At 40.8% G+C, this 20,236-nt stretch overlaps 1 protein-coding gene across 1 annotated transcript in view; it reads left to right on the top strand.

Moving 5' to 3' along the window:
- Window positions 1-20,236, top strand: part of LOC309647375 (protein-lysine methyltransferase METTL21E) — a 132,301-nt gene that overhangs the window by 48,139 nt on the left and 63,926 nt on the right. Inside the window, exon 6 of the transcript XR_014255991.1 lies at window positions 13,979-14,170. The gene's annotated coding sequence lies outside the window, so the exon portion shown is untranslated. The remainder of the gene's footprint in view (window positions 1-13,978; window positions 14,171-20,236) is intronic.

Here is a 20,236-nt window from a genome sequence, read left to right as displayed (position 1 = left end):
ACCATTCCACTGAGAGAATATTAATTTAGTACTAAACATACCTATCATATCTTCATGAATACATAATATTAGTATTTCCATATGAGCTAGAAATACTAAATAGTTAATAGCTTCTCCAGCAATTTGTTTCTTGTTATGACGTCTCCAGTAATGTGTAATAGTTTTGGCAAAGTGCAATAACAGTATATTCCTATAACCATAAAAATCTGCAATAGTTCTTTAGTTAGCCTGGTTTTGATATTTGAAAAGTAGAGATATTAATTTCACATGCAAACGAGGATAAGAAAATGTCAAAAAATCAGTTTATAAATTAAATATGTATTATATACAAAGTTGTTAATGTTTTAAAAGATTCTTTCAGTAAGTACCCTTAAGTATACCTAGGTTTACTAATTCCTGACTCTTTAGTTTTATTGAGATATAATTGATGTATAACACTATTAGTTTCAGGTGTAAAACATAATGATTCCTTGTATGAATATATTGCAGAATGATCACCACAATAAATGTAGTTAACGTCCATCACCACACAGTTACACATTTTTTTTCTTGTGATGACAGCGTTTAAGAACTACTCTCTTAGCGTCTTTCAAATATACACTAAGGTATTATTAACTGTAGTTGCCATGTTTATTTATATTATGACTAGGAGTTTGTACCTTTTGACTCCCTTTACCCATTTCACTCCTACTCCCTGTCTCTGGCAACTGACTATCTGTTCTGTGTATCTACGAGCTTTGGTTTGTTTGTTTGTTTTTACATTCCACATATAAGTGAGATCATACAGCATTTGTCTTTCTCTGTCTGACTTAACTTCATTTAGCATAATGCCCTTAAGGTATATCCAGGTTGTCACAAATGGCACAATTGTCCCTTTTTAAATGCCATATGCCACATTTTCTTTACCCACTTAACCATCAATGAACACTTAGGTTCCACGTCTTGGCTATTGTAAATAATGCTGCAGTGAACATGGGGGTACAATTCCTCACTCTCTAATATGCTATAGTTAACCTTTTACTTCATTGGGAAATAAAATTTCTTAATAATTGTATAAAAAGGAAAGGAAATAAATATTTTGAGTCAAATAAGCTCCCAGTCTGGAAAATCTTGCCTTAAGGAGAGCCTGCGCTCTGAGTCGTTCATCTGTATCAAAGGCTTTTCAGGTCAAATCGAAACAAAAGGTGCTGAGAGATGGGAGTGTGGGGAGATTCTGATGTCACCATAGCCAAGTTCTTCTCAGTTGAATGATGTGAAGTGTGCTTGTGTTGTCTCGTAGGGTGATTTCAGAAGCAACTGAAATAACATGGAATTTTCTCTTTTCCTTTGTGAATGAGTATGGGGCTATCTTCTGAGAAAAACCAAAGGGAATAAATAAACAATCAACTGCAAAGTTTGTAAGGATTACTTGAAGACTGTCTGTCGGAAAAGTTGCCTTTAGCTGAAGAGATTTGGATTTTATTCTTTACCGCTTGCTAAGCAGTTAGTTTTTGTCTTTGTCTTTTTTTTTTTTCTGTTAAGTGTATACTTGCAGATTCTGCTGGCTTTGATGAAGCCAGGTTTTAAAAGTAATTTGAAAAGTGGAATGAACACATTACTGTGAAATGAAGTACACAGTTACCAAGGATGGTTGACTTTTAACTTTTACCTTGAATCACTTCACTATTGAATTGAAATAAACTTCTTTTGTCAACAGATGAAATGAAGTGAAAAGGCATCTAGGTACCACATGTTTCTTCCCAGGGAGAAGGAAGCACCCTTCCTGGTAACTGATGTAGTAACAAAGAGGCTCACATTTTATATTTCATTTACTACAGTTCTTGAAAATGAAATTTGTTTAAAAGCTTTTGCAAATACCTCTCTTCTACATGATAAAGGCTTCTGTGCAAATTCAAAAGTTGCTATAGAAGGGAGGTCTGATCTCTTTGCTGGCACTTGCAAATTAGAAATTTTGCACGTACAGTAAGTCAGCCATGCAAAAAACCGCCGCCCATCTCAAGCTGAATTATTTCATCCAGGTCCTACCTGGAGGGCTTTTTTTGTTTTTTTCCAGTGCAATTAATTAAGCAAACAGGACCAATGTTGGAATTTTTGACAGATTACGAGAACAAATGCTCTTGCGTTGGGGCTTTCATGGGTCTCATAAGTAGACAGTCCTCATAAATCCTGCACAACAGATCTTTTGATTCTCCCTCAAAAGCTTTATCCCCTTCCAATTGGTACTCATCATCATGGGAGGCTTGCTACTTACAAATTTCTCTATTGCTGTTTTCATTTCCTCTTCAGTAATAGAGGCAATCAGTTTCTCATTATCCAGAAGATTCAGTTTTGGCATTTTAATTTTAGCCAGAATTTTCATAATCTCTCTGTTATCAGCTGCTAACTCTGATGCAAATATCAGTTTGGAGAACAAAAAAAAAAGAGAGACATGTTACATTCCTGCTCTCTAATGATCAAATGTAGAACCTGTTGAAATAAGAAACTACGGTATTTCTGATTTTAATTCTTTTTTTTTTTTTTTAAATAAATTTATTTATTTATTTTATTATTTATTTTTGGCTACGTTGGGTCTTTGTTGCTGCGTGCCACTTTCTCTAGTTGGCGGCGAGCGGGGGCTACTCTTCATTGCAGTGTGTGGGCTTCTCATTGCGGTGGCTTCTCTTGTTGCGGAGCACGGGCTCTAGGCATGTGGGCTTCAGTAGTTGTGGCTCGTGGGCTCTAGAGCACAGGCTCAGTAGTTGTGGCGCACGGGCTTAGTTGCTCCGTGGCATGTGGGATCCTCCCGGACCAGGGCTCGAACCCGTGTCCCCTGCATCGGCAGGCAGATTCTCAACCACTGCGCCACCAGGGAAGCCCTGATTTTGATTCTTATTAAGATATTAGTTGCTCTTGACATTGGCAAACTTATTTATAAAATTTGCTAAAAAAATTTTAAGAAAATTGTAGCCTAAAACAATGCTAGCCTTTTAACATTCACTGAATTTCTACTTTGGGTGTAGAACCACATCAGGTGTTATCAGGATTATGGGGAACAGGTTTAGGTCCCAGGGGAAAAAATTTAGTTCTTTTCAGCAAGGGAGGAATTTTATTTTTTTTAAACATCTTTATTGCAGTATAATTGCTTTACAATGGTGTGTTAGTTTCTGCTGTATAACAAAGTGAATCAGCTATACGTATACATATGTTCCCATATCTCCTCCCTCTTGCATCTCCCTCCCACCCTCCCTATCCCACCCCTCTAGGTGGACACAAAACACCGAGCTGATCTCCCTGTGCTATGCGGCTGCTTCCCACTAGCTATCTGTTTTACATTTGGCCGTGTATATATGTCCATGCCACTTGGAATTTTACTGATATAAGGCAGAGTTGGGCCCCACCTGTAAGCACTGGTCTCTAGTAATTTTGTGCCAAACTCCACCCCTCCACACTCCATCGTTAGCCTGATGTGTTTTGAAGAATAAGAAGAATTACTATTTAGGAGAAGAGATAATGTATGTGAAAAACAAACAGGAAACCAGAGGAAAAAACTCATGTGCTTTATAATTCAAATTATTAGACAAATTGTACAAAAACAAAGGGCTTTACTGTAATAAAATAAAGAGTTCTTTAAAAAGAACTTTGGAAAACAGTCTGAGACTGCAGCCTTCGATACCCCCTTGGTATTCAGTGGTCCAGGCCCCAATTTTTAAGCTTAGTTTTTAAAACCAATTTGTGTGAACATGTTTGACTTTCTGTATGACTTATTTGAGGAAATTTATTTTATAATTTCCTCTCTTAGGAATTTGGTTTCTAAGCAATTCATTACTCCTTTCTTGGACCTGTGATCTGATGGTATCTCCATCTGCTTTGGGGGAGTGTTTCATCGACTCTGAGGGCCAGGAGGAGACTTTGACACGTCAGCCGGGCTAGTGGGACACCAGCCTCTGGGCTTGGGGCTGGGTAGGGACCACTCCTGTGCTCTCTGTTGGAATCTGTAACTCTCATTAGTCGGAGAGGAAGCACCGGAATGCTAGAGTTATTAGGAAAAGCAGACGGTTTCCCTTGTCCCCTCGAGGGCTGCAGCTGCTTCATCTCGAGTCAGCCGGATACAAAGGACACCAGTCAGCGACACGAGGAAATATATTTTACTAAGGGGAGAGAGACGGTCACCAGTTGTGTTGCCTCCTGTGCTTTTGCCTTGCGGCCAAGCTCAAGGTGCCACCTCTTTTGTAATTCTGCTGCAGACAGTCCTGGCTGACCCTCAGCCGAGTGAACAGGGGTGCGGTCATCTCAGAAAGAAGGTTCTGATGGGGGTGGGAGGTGGAGGGTGGTGAGGACAAGGGCACCCAGGGAGTGTGGCCCAGAGGGGCTGCGGGGAGCTGCTGAGTGGAAGCGTGCACGCACGTGAATTGGGTTCCCGTCATGGAAAGGCATTGTTGTAGGTGTGGAGGACACAGGTGGGTGGCAGGTGGTCCTCACACGTGCGAGATTCTTCTTGTGGAAATCGGTATAATCACGTGGGTGGCGCTGTAAGGGAGAGTCCCTGTCTGGGGGAGTGAGAGAGAGCTGTGAGAAGAGGTATCCTCTGCCATGAGCATTCCTGTCGGAGCTCTAAGGAGCTGCAAAGGCTCGAAGTCCTGAGAATCCAAAATGTATTTGTGAAGTGCAGTGGCAACCTGGTGTGACTTCAGTGTAAGGTGTATCAGAGGGAGGGGTGGGGAAAGGAAGTGGAAATGTGGGTTGGGGTCAGAGAGTACAGAATCTTCTGTGAGTGCTCGTAGGTGTGCATTCTATCTGAAAGGAGTGGGAAACGTTTAAGCAGGGTTGGCACCATCAGATACCTGTTTGGAGAAGCTAACTCCGGTGACCTTGGAGGACAGATTGAAACTGGAGACAGGTTGGGGGCAGGGAGAATTATAAAGGTGTGTGGATGATCGATGCTGAGGACCTGAACTAGACCATGGTCTTGAGTCGACGTACTGGATTTGAGATAAAATGATGAGTTAGAAGCAACGGGGCTTAGAAAATGGGACAAAAAAAGGAGAGGCTGACCCTGAAGTCTTGAACTTAGGGAACTGGGAGATGCTCGTGGCATGAACAAAAGGAAGGAAGTGGGCTGGATTAGCATGAAGATGTGATGCCCGTTTGTGGAGACCATACTCCACCTCAACCCAGATACAAAGACAGGTCAACTTCCGGGATCTGAGCCTCCCCTGCTGTGACCACTATGTTAGAGCCACAGAAGGCATCAGTCTTTTCTGTGCAATGGGTAGGAGGACATTGTCCAGCAAGGGCTAGTTTTTGTTTTTGTTTTTTCCAATGGAAACTTAGGTTTTAGAGTAAGTTTAGATTTACAGAAAATTGGGAAGAAAATACAGCGATTTTCCAGATACAGATGATCCCCTACCTACGATGGTTCCACTGAGGATTTTTCAACTTTACGATGGTGCAAAAACAATACACATTCAGTAGAAACCATACTTTGAATTTTGAAGTTTGATCTTTTCCCAGGCTAGCGACATGCGATCCGAGCCTCTCTCATGATGCTGGGCAGCGGTAGTGAGCCCTGGATCCCAGTCAGCCACGTGATCACGAGGGTCAACAACCAATATGCTTACAACCGTTCTGCACCCAGCCAGCCATTCCGATTTTCCCTTTCAGTACAGTGTTCACTAAATTACATGAGATATTGTACACTTTATTATAAAGTAGGCTTTGTGTTAGATGATTTTGCCCAACTGTAGGCTAATGTAAGTGTTCTGAGCACATTTAAGGTAGGCTAGGCTCACCTACGATGTTTGGTAGGTTAGATGCGTTAAATACATTTTTGACTTATAATATTTTCAACTTAGGAGGGGTTTAGTGGGATGTAACCCCATTGTAAGTCGAGGAAGATCTGACTCTTCACCTGGTTTCTCCTATTATTAACATCTTAGATTACTATGATACCTTTGTTACAATTAATGAACCAGTGTTAATGCATTAGTATTACTAAAGTCCATAGTTTATTCATATTTCCTCAGTTTTTAAAAAAATCTAATGTCCTTTTTCTGTGCCAGGATCTCACCCAGGATACCACATCATATTTAGTTGTCATGTCTCCTTAGGCTCCTCTTGGTTGTGACAGTTTCTCAGGCGTTCCTTGTAATTGACGACCTTGAGAGTTTTGCGGAGTACTCATCAAGTGCTTATTCCTCAGGATTTGTATGATGCTTTTCTCATGGTTAGACGGGGTTTATGGATTTGGGGAAGATCAGAGAGGTGAAGCGCTCTTCCCATCACATCATATCAAGGGTACATACCATCAACATGACTTACAACTGTTGAGGTTGACCTTGATTACCTGGCTATGGTGCTGATCGCCAGGTTTCTCCCTTTCCGTATTGTACTCTTCGGAAGGCAGTCACCACGTGCAGCCCATAGTTAAGGAGTGGGGAGTTATGCTCTATTTTTTGAGGGAGGAATATTTACATAAATTATTTGGAATTCTTCTGCACAAGATATTTGTCTCTTCTCCCCCATTATTAATTTATTCAATGATTTATTTTATGTCTGTATGGTTGCATGAATATTTATTTTGTAATTTGGGTTATAGCCCAGTAGTATTGATACTTTATTCATTTTGTTGCTGGGATTGCTTTAACTTTGCCCACTGGGGGCTCTTTCAGTTGGCTCCTGCTCCAGTGAGGGGTACTTGTAAGGACCATGTTGTGCTGTGCTCTGTGCTAGCAAGAGGGCTGAGAGGCCTGTCACAGGACAGCAGAGGTTGCGAGGTCCCAGAGTCCTGAATGCACAGCAGGGGACTTTGGGTTACTGCATGCAGCAACTGAAAGGTCCTCTACATTCTCAAGTACAAGAGTGACATGACGAATAGTGTGTTGGAAGGTTACTTTGGAAGCTCTATGAATTGCATAGTTTCACTTTCTCATTCATTTAACAAACGCTTATGGAAATTATTCTGCCACCCACTGGGGAGTGAGGGTGGATCATGGTGGGGAAAGAATACTAACATTTACGGAGCACCTACCTGCCTGGTACCTGGTTCTTTACACACTGGATTTCATTAGATTCTCACAGCAACCCAATGAGACAGATACTCTTTTCAATATTTTACAGATAAGAACACTGTTTCAGAGAGGTTAAGTAACTGGTTTAAGGCCACACAGCTAGTAAGCGGCAAAGCTGAGATTTGAACGGAGATCTGTCTCATTCCACATGAGGTTGGTTAAGAAAGTCACTGATTTTTGGCTACTTCTTTCATTGAGAAGTAGAGTTTAATTTGCCTCCCCTGGGATCTGGACTAGTGGTTTCGACTTTATTAGATTTATCTGAATTGAGCAGAAGTGACATTCTGGAATTTACAAGGCTAGATCAAAAGAAGCCTAAAGCTTTCTCCCTGGCCTCTTAGAAAGCATGTTTTGGCAGAAGCCAGCTGCCACGTGGCAAGCCCAGCGCTACTCTGAGTCTGCCATGCTGTGAGGTGGCCAGAGCAAACCACAAGGACAGGTCTGCCCAGTTCCCACTTGTTCCAGCCACCTTAGTCCCGGCACTGGAAATGTGAGCGAGGGCGCCTTCTGATGATTCCAGGCCCAGCCAGCACCTGACTGCAACTGCATGAGCGACCCTGAGCAAGAACCACCCAGCTGAGCCCAGTCAGCCCTCAGAACCATGAGAGAAAATAATACCTAGTTGTTCTAACCCACAGTGTTATGGGGTAGTTTGCAGCAATGCGTAACTGGAACAGCAGCAAACACAGGTGTTCTTTCTCTGTGCTGTCTACCTTCCACAGTGGCAGGGTTCCTCCACTGAGGCAAAGAGCATGGGAGACCATTACATTAAAGGACTGAGGACACTGTAGGGGCCTGGCTGGAGCTGGGTGCTTGGGGACAAGCAGAGGCAGAGCTGGGAACCATCTTAAGAGAAGAACTTGCGTTAGAATATAAAGTAGAATTGCATTAGCGCTCATTGATGGGAAAGAGAGTGAGTTCGTTATCAGATAGTCTTGAATTGCAATTCTACTTTCTCACTTCCAAGATGTCTGACTTCGGGCAAATTACTTGAACTCTCTAAGCCTCAGCTTCCTTGTCTTTAAAGTTCAGATGATCTGATGATAATGATATCAGATGCAATGAGGTAACAACAGGTGTTCAATAAATGTGTTCCTGTAGTTTTCTAAGCATATCTATTTTATAGCACCTATTCCGCTGCATTCGAATTGTTTATTTTCTAGCCTGTCTCCCAAATAGACTTTGAGATTTCCTAGGGAAACAAGATTATATTATGTATTTTTGTATTCTTGGTGGCCAGCAGAGTAAACAGAGTGGATGTTCAAATAGTTGTGGAATGAAAGAAGGGATTGATATCATCGTGGCTGAGGAATGAAAGAAGGATGACTTGCCTATCTGGTTAGGAGGCCAGAAGTAACATTGGTTAATGGGGGAAACTGACGCTGAACAAATCATGAACCAAGTAAATAAGTAATTATAAACTGAAATAAATCCTGTGAAGAGAACATATAATAATAGAATGCCTGAGTTTTGGGGGGAAACACCAGCAAACACCTATTATCTCTTATAGCTTGTCCAAATAACTAAGTTCTGGCCAACGGGATATGAACAGAACTGACTTTTACCATTTCTGGAGAGTGTCCTGAAAAGAAATCTTTCCTTTGGCCCTTTCCTACTTCCTGCTGGAAGATGATGAGAACTGAAATGGCAGCCTCGGACCTCAAGACGGAAGGTGCATTTTGAAGATGACAGAATCTCCTTATAGCTTTGAACTAATGTGGCAGAGAAAATGAACTCCCACCTTGTTTCAGCTGTTGTTTCTTTGGATCTCTTTGTTATTGCAGCTGAAAGAATGCAGGGAGCTATGAAAGAGGTAAGAGGGGAGCCCAGTTTAAACGGGAGTGGAGGGGCAAGGAAATTGTCTCCAGCAAGGCAGTCTCTACGAAGTGGGATGATGAAAGAGAGTGCACAGGGCGGAGGGAACAGCATGTATGCCATCCCCAAAGTGGGAAAGGACTTGATACATCTGAAGAACAGAATGAATGAATGAGAAGCCTAGGAGAGAGTCTGGGAGTCAAGATCAAAGTGATCTTAAAATAGGAAGTCGCCAAAGTGTTTTAAGTACTGAGGTAATATGGCCTGATTTCTTTTTCCAAAAGGTCCCTCTGACTCTGTTGGAGGGTTTGGGTGGTGGAGGAGGTCACTTAGCCTCAGCCGCAGATGATGGCAACCAGTACTAGGGGTAGGGTTGGGGGTGGAGAGAAGTGATGGTTTTGAGTAATATTTTGAAGGTAGAATTACCAGGTCTTTTTGAAGTGCAAGATGTATGTCACTGAGAGGAAATATGCCTTCAAGATGATCCCCAAGTTTTGAGAAGGAGGAGACTGGAGGAAGAAAAGTATTGGCAGAGGAAGACCAAATGTTTGGTTTCTTTTGAATGTGGTGTGTTGGAAAGAGAGAAAACCAGTGCTCAAATCCCATCATTCATTGCCAGTTACCAGCTGTGTGTGACCTTGGGAATGTTACCATTTTACAAATAAGAAAATAAGGATAGAGGTTAAGAAACATAAACTCAGCATTTTGAACTTAAAATCCATGGAGGTAACATGACTTAGTAGAAAGACCATGGGCTGTGGAGACAGATGCTCAGTTATATTGCTTCCTTATTGGGTGACCTTGACAAAGTCACTTAAATTCTTAGAACCTCGACCTTCTCATGCAAAAAAAAAAAAAAAAAACTTGTCATAGGGATTAAAAATGATAACTTTTTATAAAACACCTAGAAAGGTGTCTGGCATAATAAGTGTATGCATGCTCTCATAAAGACAGCATATAAATATAAAATTGCTCCAAGTGGTTTTCAGTTGAAACTGGGTGTTCGATTTGTGTAGCGATCAGATCATTTAGTCCTATATTTTTATACCAAAACTCAGAAAGGGAGGAGGCTGAAAGACAAATCCAGGCCACTTTGCCTGGACCACTATATTCATGTAATGACCCTTGTTCTCCCTTGGTCTGAATGCTCAGACTGAGGTGAGTCTCTAAAGGACGTTGAACTTGGACTTTGTGAATCATTGCTTAACGTGTTCTGTTTTGCACTTTTCTAGAAGGTAAACGTGACCTCCTGGGAAGGTGATTATCACGCTCTAATAGTGAGATCTGAATCCAACTTCAACAGATGTCATCACTTTTTAGATTTTTCATTTATAGAAACTCCACCCAGCCTCTTGGCATCTGGGAACATTTATTCATTGTGCTGCATGGAAGTGGTCTGAGCCTAAAGCAAGAATACTACTTTCAGAGAAAAACGACTGAATAATTAACAAGGGTACCTTCTCAAAGGTGAAATTTGGCCAAGGTATTAGCATTGGTACTCAGAAAAATGCCTAAGGTATATCATGGATATTTGATGAAAGTACTTGGTCACCACTGTGATTTTAAAATTCATTCAGTGACCTGGAGATTCTGAGGGTTTCTAAAAATGATTTTTTTTTTGGTCACCTCAGGGTGTGTTGGATTGTACATAATGGATTCCCTCTATAGAATTACCTACAGGCAATGTCCTCCATTAACAGGGGAAGTGGAGCTGGACCCTGAGTTAGCTGGACATATATTTGGAGCTTGGTGAGAGAGCCTGTCCCCTTGGCACTTCAAGAAGTTGAGGGGATAGTGTATAGCTTAGATTGAAATTTTCAGAAGCTCAACACAAGGAAGGCGGCGTGGTGGGAATTTGCCTGTCTGGTGTGTAATTTGATCCGACTGGGAAACAGGGGTTTGCCTTTAACAGAGTTTTGTCTCTATCTGATTACTATAATGAGTTCCCTCAACATCTCCTTAGGCGTCATTCTTGCACCTGTTGATGGCGGGGGTTGAGTTTTCAATAGACCATGCACCACTTCTACGTCTCATTTCTGGTGTTGGGTTTCAGCAATTCTCACGCAGAAACACTGACATTCTATACCCATAACTATGCATTGTTACTGGAGGAGCGAGACACAAGGAGCAGAAAACTGTTTGCTCTTAGTTATTTTAATTTTTTTAGAAGAGTAGCTGAACAAATTGAGAGAAATGGGAAGGAAACGAAACTGTGCTGAAGAGAAATGCTGTTCTTTTATCCTTTGGACTTATTTTTTTGTACAAGTGGATCATCCGTAGGTTGGAATAATTATGAAACTTGGAATTTATCCAGCTCTGTAGTGGGTAATTACAAAATTGCTTTGCTTAATTATGCGGTATTTTATAGGAGGGCATTTTTAACCTTTGTCACTAGCGCCAAATGGAAGGAGACACAGCTCTTCATAATAAGTATCATAATTCTAACTGCATCTAAGGTTTATTTAGAAGCGATTCATTTTTAAAGACACGCTCTAATTTGTGTAATTTTTTTAGTAGGTAAAAACTGCTGAAGTGAATTGGTTTGTGGTAACAAAAGTAAAACAAGAATAACTGCTTGTTAATAGTCTTCTCCACTACTCAAATATCCTAAGTCTGTCTCTGGTGAACAGACACTGCGGGTTCGTTTCTGAAACATGAAGCAAAGCTTATATAATCAAGTGGCTCATTAGAGAAGATCAGAGGATTTCCAAGTACACTTTAAAGACTAGAACTAATGTCCTGTATTTAAAGAGGAAATCAAAGTTGACACCATGTCCGGAAGATCCTTTGCAAAACATCAGCCTTCTGTGTTATTATCAGAAGTGACTTTCGCTGACCTTCACTGTAAATCTATGTAGGTACTAATGACAGGTTAAACAGTTAAACCACCACATTTATTCATTCAACACGATTATTGAGTGACTTACGTGCAAGGCAATATAAATCTAATGCTGCCTATAGTGTCTTTTTCGATTCTTTTGTCTTTATAATGCAACTACTAAGGTAGCACTCTCAAAAAAAAAGAGTCATAATACCTTGTATGTTATGTCTTGGGGGTGGGGTAGTTTAAAAGAATTAATAGAAGTAGAAAATATATCAACATTTATAAAAGTTTAAAAATACGAATTTAACTCAGTTCATACATTTTTGAACGCCTCATACATAAGGTACAGGGCTCAACAGAGTGGGTTCTACCATGAAGAATAAGACATGGTCTCTGTCCTTGAAAAGCCTTTGGACCAATGGGCGAGAGCATATATGCAGGTGGATGACATTGCTGGAGCTGTAAGAAAGGGGCAGACAGCTGCTCCATGGACACGGAGGTGAGGCATTCCTCTGTTCAGGGGCTTCAGGAAGGAGTTGGAGTCAGACCTTGCTGAGTAGGTGTAGAAGCACGAATATGAAGGAAGAGCCTTTTCCCCGGGCAACACCGTGGACGAAAGCTGGAGGTTGAGGTAGTGTGATGAGTGTTTACTGAACAGAAAGCATGTCAGTTTAGCTGCTGCTCAGTGATGCCCGAGGGGCATCACTGCATCAGCGGAGGAAGAGTAGAGCAATGAGACGGGAAGTTTAAATGAGCTGAAGGTGTGTTATCATAGGTATTGGCTCACACGCTTATGGGGGCTGAGGAGTCCCACGACGTGCCGTCTGCAAGTTGGAGGATGAGGAAAGCTGGTGCTGTGAGTCCCACTCCGAGTCTGCCCGGGAAGCCTGAGAACCAGCAGCACCCATGTCCAAGGGCAGCAGAGGATCGATGTCTTGGCTCAAACAGAGCAAATTCACCCTCTCTCCGCCCTTTTGTTCTATTCGGGTCCTCAACGAATTGGGTGATGCCCACCCGTACTGGTGTGGATGATCTTTCCTCGGTTTACTGATTCAAATGTTCATCTTTTCCAGAAACACCCAGAAATAATGTTTCACCAGCTATCTGGGTATCCCTTAGTGCAGTCGAGTTGACCCATAAAATTAACCATCGCAGAAAGTAAAGACACGCGTTTACAGTTCTGCTTATGAGCCTTGTGAATCTGGATGTCACTTACCACTCAGAATCTTAGTTTTCTCATTTCTAAAAGGATATCAAATTAATTTCGGTCTGCATTGTCAGAATAAATAGCTTACACCACAAAGACAAAGCTGGAAATCTCAGTGATTTAAAGCAATGAAAATCAAGTGTCTCCTGACATCCCAGTCCGTTTGGTTTTGGGGGGTGGTGGTGAGGCAGTGTGGGGTAGGGGATGACTTTCAGGCACTCCATCCTGGGATGCCGTCATCCTTAACGTATGACCCCCAAGTTTGCCACAGAAGGGAAGAGAGAGGAAGGGAGTGTGGGAGATCTCTTAGGGACCAGGCCTATACAAAACCCAAATCTGTTCATATTCCATTGGCCAGAACTAGTCACATAGCTCCACCTAGATATCTGGAGCTTAGAAATCAAGCCTTTGGTGTGCCAAAGGGGAAAAATGAAATGTTTTTGGGGAACACACAACAGTGCTCTGTGAATCTCCATTGTTGTCATGGAGTTAGTATATGTGAAAAGGCTCGGGTAATGTATATGAAATGCTATATGCAAAAGGGCTGGTGTCATGTAAATCACTCCTTGATATGTTTGTTTTTTAAGACTGCAAAGATAGATTGGGGCCAAGACAGTGAGGTCCCTAAATTCTTGTCAGTTAAGGAATTTATAGTTTACTCCATGGATTATGGGGTGGAACTAAAAGCTTTTGAAGAGGGGGGTTACTTAAACAAATTTGTGCATTAGGAAGATTGAACAGCTGTCTTTTGGCTGGACATTTTGGGAAACCTGTAGACAGTAGTCTTTTTCAGTTGTTGAGGAGCTATAGGGCCTGGACTAGGGCAGAGTAGAGGTAACGTAAGGGGAGGGAGAAGCCTGCCAGTGGACTATGGTATTTTATTAGTCTTTGTACCTGCGGTGTCTTCCACAGAACCTGTGCTGTAATATATGTTAAATAAACATTTCTGAATGAATCAATGAAGACACGAATGGATGAGTTAACGAATTTCATTCTATAGAACGGTTAGTTTTGTATATGACTGTCTTCTCATATAGATAATAAATTCATTGACGTTGGGAATCCTTTGTTTTTATCTTTCTGTAGGAAAGGTCGTGATGTGAGTCTAATAAGCACTAATAATTAAGGGATGTGTGTGGCAGTGCATCCTCATACGTGAAATTGATGAAGAGACTTTGCAGCTGAGGATTATCCTGGCTACACCAAGACTAACAAAGAAATGAAGGAACAAAGCCCAGGAACCCAGGAGACGTGGAAGTTACTCAGACATAAGGACAGGTAAGTCACCTGTGTGGTTTCAAATCTTTTACTGATTTCACCATAAATTTCTGACTTCTCTGCATGACATTTAAAATGACAAAATATTACTTTGCTAAAATCCAGAGGATTTATGAAATAATCACTACTTGCTATAAGAAGCCCAAAGAGCCCAAATAAATAAATATTGTAAAACCCTGTCAAATAGTTTACTAAAGAAAAACTATAATGACAAACGTGTTTGCTTTTCAATTTAAATGAAACATCTGTATAAGCAGAATATTGTCTATGTTTACTACATTGTTTTAAGTCTCATTTTTTATATAATCCTCAGGATTTCAGTAATTTCATCATTGCTTCTGACAAACCATTTAAACATTTCTTTTACATTTCTCTGTTTTTCTAGTGAACTTTTATATACATTTGAATTAGCTGGATTGGTGATAGAGCAGTTCATAGAAATCAACAAATGTACTTAAAATTGTAAGATATAGTTATTGTATCAATTTCAAGGTGAAAAATTTATTTATGGATTCAATAAATATTGATTGGAGGTCTTCCATATGATAGTTCTATGCTAGGGGTGAGGGATTCAGGGGTGACTTTACAGACAGAAGAAAGCCAGCAAATTGAATCTTTGCTCCTCAATAGATCGAAGCTGATGATGACAGAATCTTCCAAATATTTTTGGTCAAGAGAGCTTTTCAATGTGGGAAATATCAATTTTCCCTACAACTTTAAGGAAATGATATTTACCTTTATATTGTAGTGTGTGCTTGGAACAATGATTAATCCATTATTTCAGCTGTAAAATGTCTAAAAATCAGAGGGCTATCAACTTTGTCACAGTAGAGGGCTATCTACTTGGTTTTCTAATCCTCTTAGTTTTAGAGTTGAAAGAACTTGCATAGGTGTTTTCAAAACGTATGTATATGATACATATGCACACATATAATACACACAGTATTTTATATATATTGTATAGTTTTCACATTAAAATAATGTAAGTATACTATGCTCTATTTTCAACGACCTAGAAACTCTAAGTGCATTCTTTGGCAAAGTATATAGCGTCTGAATTGTACAGGGTAGATCACAACTTGCTGTGTTTGGTTGTGATATATTGACATATACTATATATATTTAGTACTATGTGAATTGATCTTGGAACGGGTTAGTTAACTAGAGCGATTAATAGAATGATTTGTTAATTTGTAGGTCATTAGAGCAGAGAACAGATGCACATCAGCCTTTATGAAATTTTAATTTTTTTAGATCATGAGGGTTTAGGACCACAGTGTCCTAACCCCATGGACACATTTTAAAAGCAAATTTGACCAAAGATTAATTTTATTCAATTATAATTTTTTTGTGTTTGCTTATAAGGCTATAGTGATTTTTAAATGGATTAGACAAACATTACTCGTATCAGCAGGAACAGAAAAATCATTCTGGGAAATGTTTAATTGGGGTTCCCTAAAGAAAGGACATCTGATCAGATTAGCTTGGGCTAGGCTGCGTGCTAAGTCTTCCCTTTGGTAATTCAAAATATGTATTGCCATGTTAAAGTATTGGGGATGCTTCAGTGGAAAAAAAAAAACCTATTGAACTTTGCTTGCAGTTAACGAACTCACTTAATTGTGCAAGGAAAGTCTATTTTTCTTGGAACACCAATTAACACTACACAGAACAGTTTTTCTTTAACATCAGTTTGGGAAGTACTGTGTTAGCTAATTCAAAGACTATGCTTAATATTATTAAAAATTTTAACTTGAAATGAACCCTAAGCCCAAAGTGAACGCATTGATTTAGTTTCATGACTGTGTGTAAAACCCCTGATGATAATCTGGCCAACCTGCTCTACTTGAGTTTTCCTAAATGCGCTGTATGGTCATGCTTTCTTGCTTGTCCATGTGCCCTTCACTTTGTCTTCTAGAACGTCCTTGTGGTTAAATTACACGAAGCCTGCCTGTCTTAGCTCAAGTGGGTGTCAGGGCCCACAAAATAGTTCTCCGACCCCTTCTAAATGTCAAGAACTGTGAAGGTTCCTAGATTTTACCCTTTCAGGGTAACATTTCAGCCCAGTGCAGTGTCGTGGATGCTGGGAGAAGACACGACACTCCTGGGTAAGAGACAAAGGACTTTACTACTCCCTGCAGAGTAAGCAGCACGTGCTTCATGCCTGTGTCAGCTCCTTTTGTCCCCAAAGTCACAGGGGTGGCACAGAGCATCCTGGACGCTGCACATGGACCGGGTTTGCTTCACAGCTGAGGAACCCTGAGCTTAGGAAACCCCAATCTTTCATAATAAATGGGCTGTAAGGAAACTTGCCTGATTTTTGCCCAGGAGGGAGACAAGATTTTTATTATACTGCACAATGAGCATTTTTTAAACTTTTTATTTTATATTGGAGTATGGCCAATTAACAATGCTGTGATAGTTTCAGGTGAACAGCAAAGCGACCCAGCCACACATACACACGTATCCATTCTTCCCCGAACTCCCCTCCCACCCAGGCTGCCACATAACATTGAGCAGAATTCCCTGTGCTATACAGTAGGTCCTCGTTGGTTATCCGTTTGTCTAATATATTAGTGTGTACATGTCAATCTCAAACTCCCTAACTATCCCTTTCCCCCATCTTTCCCCCACTGGTAACCATAATTTTGTTTTCTATGTCTGTGGGTCTGTTTCCATTTTGTATGTAAGTTCATTTGTACCATTTCTTTTTAGATTCCGCACATAAGTGATATCATATGATATTTCTCTTTCTCTGGCTAACTTACTTCACTCAGTATGACAGTCTCTAGGTCCATCCATGTTGCTGCAAATGGCATTATTTCATTCTTTTTAATGGCTGAGTAATATTCCATCATATATATATATGTACCACATCTTTATCCATTCCTCTGTGGATGGACATTTAGGTGGCTTCCATGTCTTGGCTATTGTAAATAGTGCTGCAATGAACATTGGGGTGCATGTATCCTTTTGGACCATGTTTTCCTCCAGATGCATGCCCAGGAGTGGGATTGCAGGGTCATATGGTAGCTCTATTTTTAATTTTTTAAGGAACCTCCATACTGTTCTCCATAGTGGCTGCACCAATTTACATTCCCATGAACAGTGTAGGAGGGTTCCCTTCTCTTCACACCCTCTCCAGCATTTATTGTTTGTAGATTTTTTGATGATGGCCATTTTTACTAGTGTGAGGTGATATCTCATTGTAGTTTTGGTTTGCATTTCTCCAATAATTAGCAACAATGAACATCTTTCATGGGCAAAACATTTCTTCCCCATGTTCTAGCAGAAGAGACCATTTCTACCTTCCAAGGCTGTTAGCTGTACAAACATTCCTGAAAGAAGAAAAGGCTGTCAGCACCTCTATGCAGAAGATGTGCAGAAATGAGAAAGACCCAGGCAGTGTTGTCTCCCGGCACTAAAACCCATGTCACCAGTTGTGTGCTGTCCCTTGAATTCCTGTAACAAACTGTATGTTCTGTGATCACAGCACTTCTTGAATTGCTCTAAGCCTTGCTTGTCTGGAGAGGCTGTGTCCTTACTAAAATATTTACCATATTCAGCTGGGTACCAGGTATAGAGTAGACATTTGGCAAAGTTTATGAGATATAGGCTTTAAATATTTTTTAATATCCTTTAAATTTTCTCTGGATTGGTTTTCAAGTTTATTGCCCCAACTACCCTGGGAGGAGGGACAGAAGGTCTCAAATGGCTTTAATCACTGGGGGGAAGTTTTCCTTTAATAGGAAAGTGCTAGTGCTGCAGCAGCTTTGCAGCTAGCACCCAAGTAATTATATATACTTTCAGTGCATCATTATTACTCGATTGTATATACATATTTTAAGTAAATTTATATATATAAAGAGATGAAGAGTTGGGGGAGATTCGACCAGACTACTGGCCATCAGGTCAAGAATCCAGTGACGGGTCATCTTGTGTTCCCCCAGTGACCCCAGAGTGATCCCACCTTTGATCTGGACTCTCTCTTATTTCCACCCCCACCCCCAGTAAACACACATCTAAGATAACACTGGCTCATCGGTGATGGATTGAAAGCTGATCCATTTTGCCAGGTGGTTTTCCAAAGTAAACACTCTGCAGATTTCAAGAAACTTTTTTCTCTTTGTAAATGCTTCTTGAGGTAAATAGCTTCCAGAAATGGAGGTGGGGGAATGGCATTGATCAGAGAGGTGGGAATTGTTTTTCCCTTCAAGAGTTCTGGAGTGGTTATCATGTATTTGGCTTTTGTCCCATATCTTGCTTGAATGGCCATCGCCTTATCGACTCTTTGCTGGTATCATTTGCGTACATTTTCAGGTGCCTCATTAAACATTTCTGGGTGGCTGACATCCTTTGTCAATACACACTTTTATTATTGATTACCCATAGATAATTTGGTAATGTTTTAGGGGATTGGGTTTAGTACTGGAAATGCTCCCATGGTTTCCTTATCCGATCAAAGGAGAATAAGTGCAAGAATCATGAGAATGCGCTGGGAACGGGAGTTGGTTTATATGATTCTTCGTGTTGATTCTGGAATAATCAGTTGATTTAAGCAGACAATATGGGTCTTCATTGCCTGGAACTCAGTGCACTAGAAAAGAAACAGCATAGTGAGTGTGTGTGTGTGTTGGGGGGGGGATTAGTCTGTTGGTTTGTCTTTTACCAATAGAGTACACTTAATAGAACTTCACTGTACTCATATGTTCTTATTTTCACTACCAAACATCCTTCCATTTTTGTTTTGTTCTCTTTATCTCAACTTAAATTAAGAGAAAGCAAGAGAGTTTGAGATAATGTTCAGTTAATGTCTACATCTTGAAACATATTTCACTTTCCTCTGGCTGTCTAATGATTAGGTTACAGTAATTACATTCAGGCGTTTCTGAGCCAGAGATAGAAGTGAGCTGTGTGTTTAGTTGCAGCCTGTCTGTACTACTTTGCAGTCTTCTTCAATATATTCTAACTGCAGTCACTTTCGTCTAATGGTAAGTCACAGAAGACCAATAACATCCTCAAGAAAAGGGTTAATGACATTTCCTTCTCCTCTGGGGCCCTTAGATTTTGCTGAATCTCTTTCCAGGACTGGGGAAATCCTATTAATGTCAAAGTAAAAGCAGAATATGCTGCACCCGTCGGCACTCACCCTGTCTCTGGTCATGGGTGTTGGCAAGTACCGTATTTCCTCCTAGAACTCATCTGAGAAGCCTTTGAAATCTAGTCCCATCAAATCCTGGATTTGACCAAAGGAGGGATGTCCCTGTCAACGCTGCCCAGTGAATAATCAAATCCAACCTGCAATTGTTCAGGTTGCCAAACATTTCTGTGGTTGAGTCATGGGGAGATTTTCCCCCCTTTGAATTAAAATGGGGAGTAGGGGTGGGCAAATAAAGCCAGACAGAGAGACAGAGAGAGTGAGCGAGTGCAGGAATTCTTTACAAGTACAAATTTTATAGGTAAGACACCTCCCTCCATTCCTGCCAAGAAAACAAAAGGGCAATACCTGGACCAAGGAGGAGCTGTATCTTTCCAAAAGGCTTTGAGAATAAATAAAACATATACTTCACTCCATTCCTTTTCCTGTTTTATTAATTGCCTTGGAGCAATGCTTCTCAAACTTTTATGAGCACAGAAATTACCTGGGGATGTTGTTAAGCAGTAGCTTCTTGTTCACTAAGTCTGGGATGAGGCCTGAGATTGTGCATTTCTAACAAATCCTAGGTGATACTGATACCCTGGGCCACACTTGGAGTAAAAGCCAGAGCAGGAGTTCTCGAAGTGTGGTCTCTTGACCAGCAGCATCACCTAGAAACCTGTTAGAAATGGGAATTCTGGGGGCCCAGCCCAGACTGGCTACAGTGGGTAGAATGCCCCCCCCAAGATGTCTACCCTCTTATCCAAGGATCCTGTGACTGTATTACATACAAAAGGAAGTTTGCAGATGTAATTAAGGTTTATGGACTTTTAAGATAGGGAGATGATTCTGGATTATCCAGGGGGCCCAGTCTAATCACAATGCATCCTTAAAAGTAGAGAACTTTCTCTGGCTGGAGTCAGAGAGATGCA

This window comes from Balaenoptera physalus, assembly GCF_965194825.1.
Source record: "Balaenoptera physalus genome assembly, chromosome: 18".
Taxonomy (NCBI): Eukaryota; Metazoa; Chordata; class Mammalia; order Artiodactyla; family Balaenopteridae; genus Balaenoptera; species Balaenoptera physalus.
The sequence above is the reverse complement of the archived record's forward strand: the minus strand, read 5'-3'. Positions and strand labels throughout refer to the sequence as shown.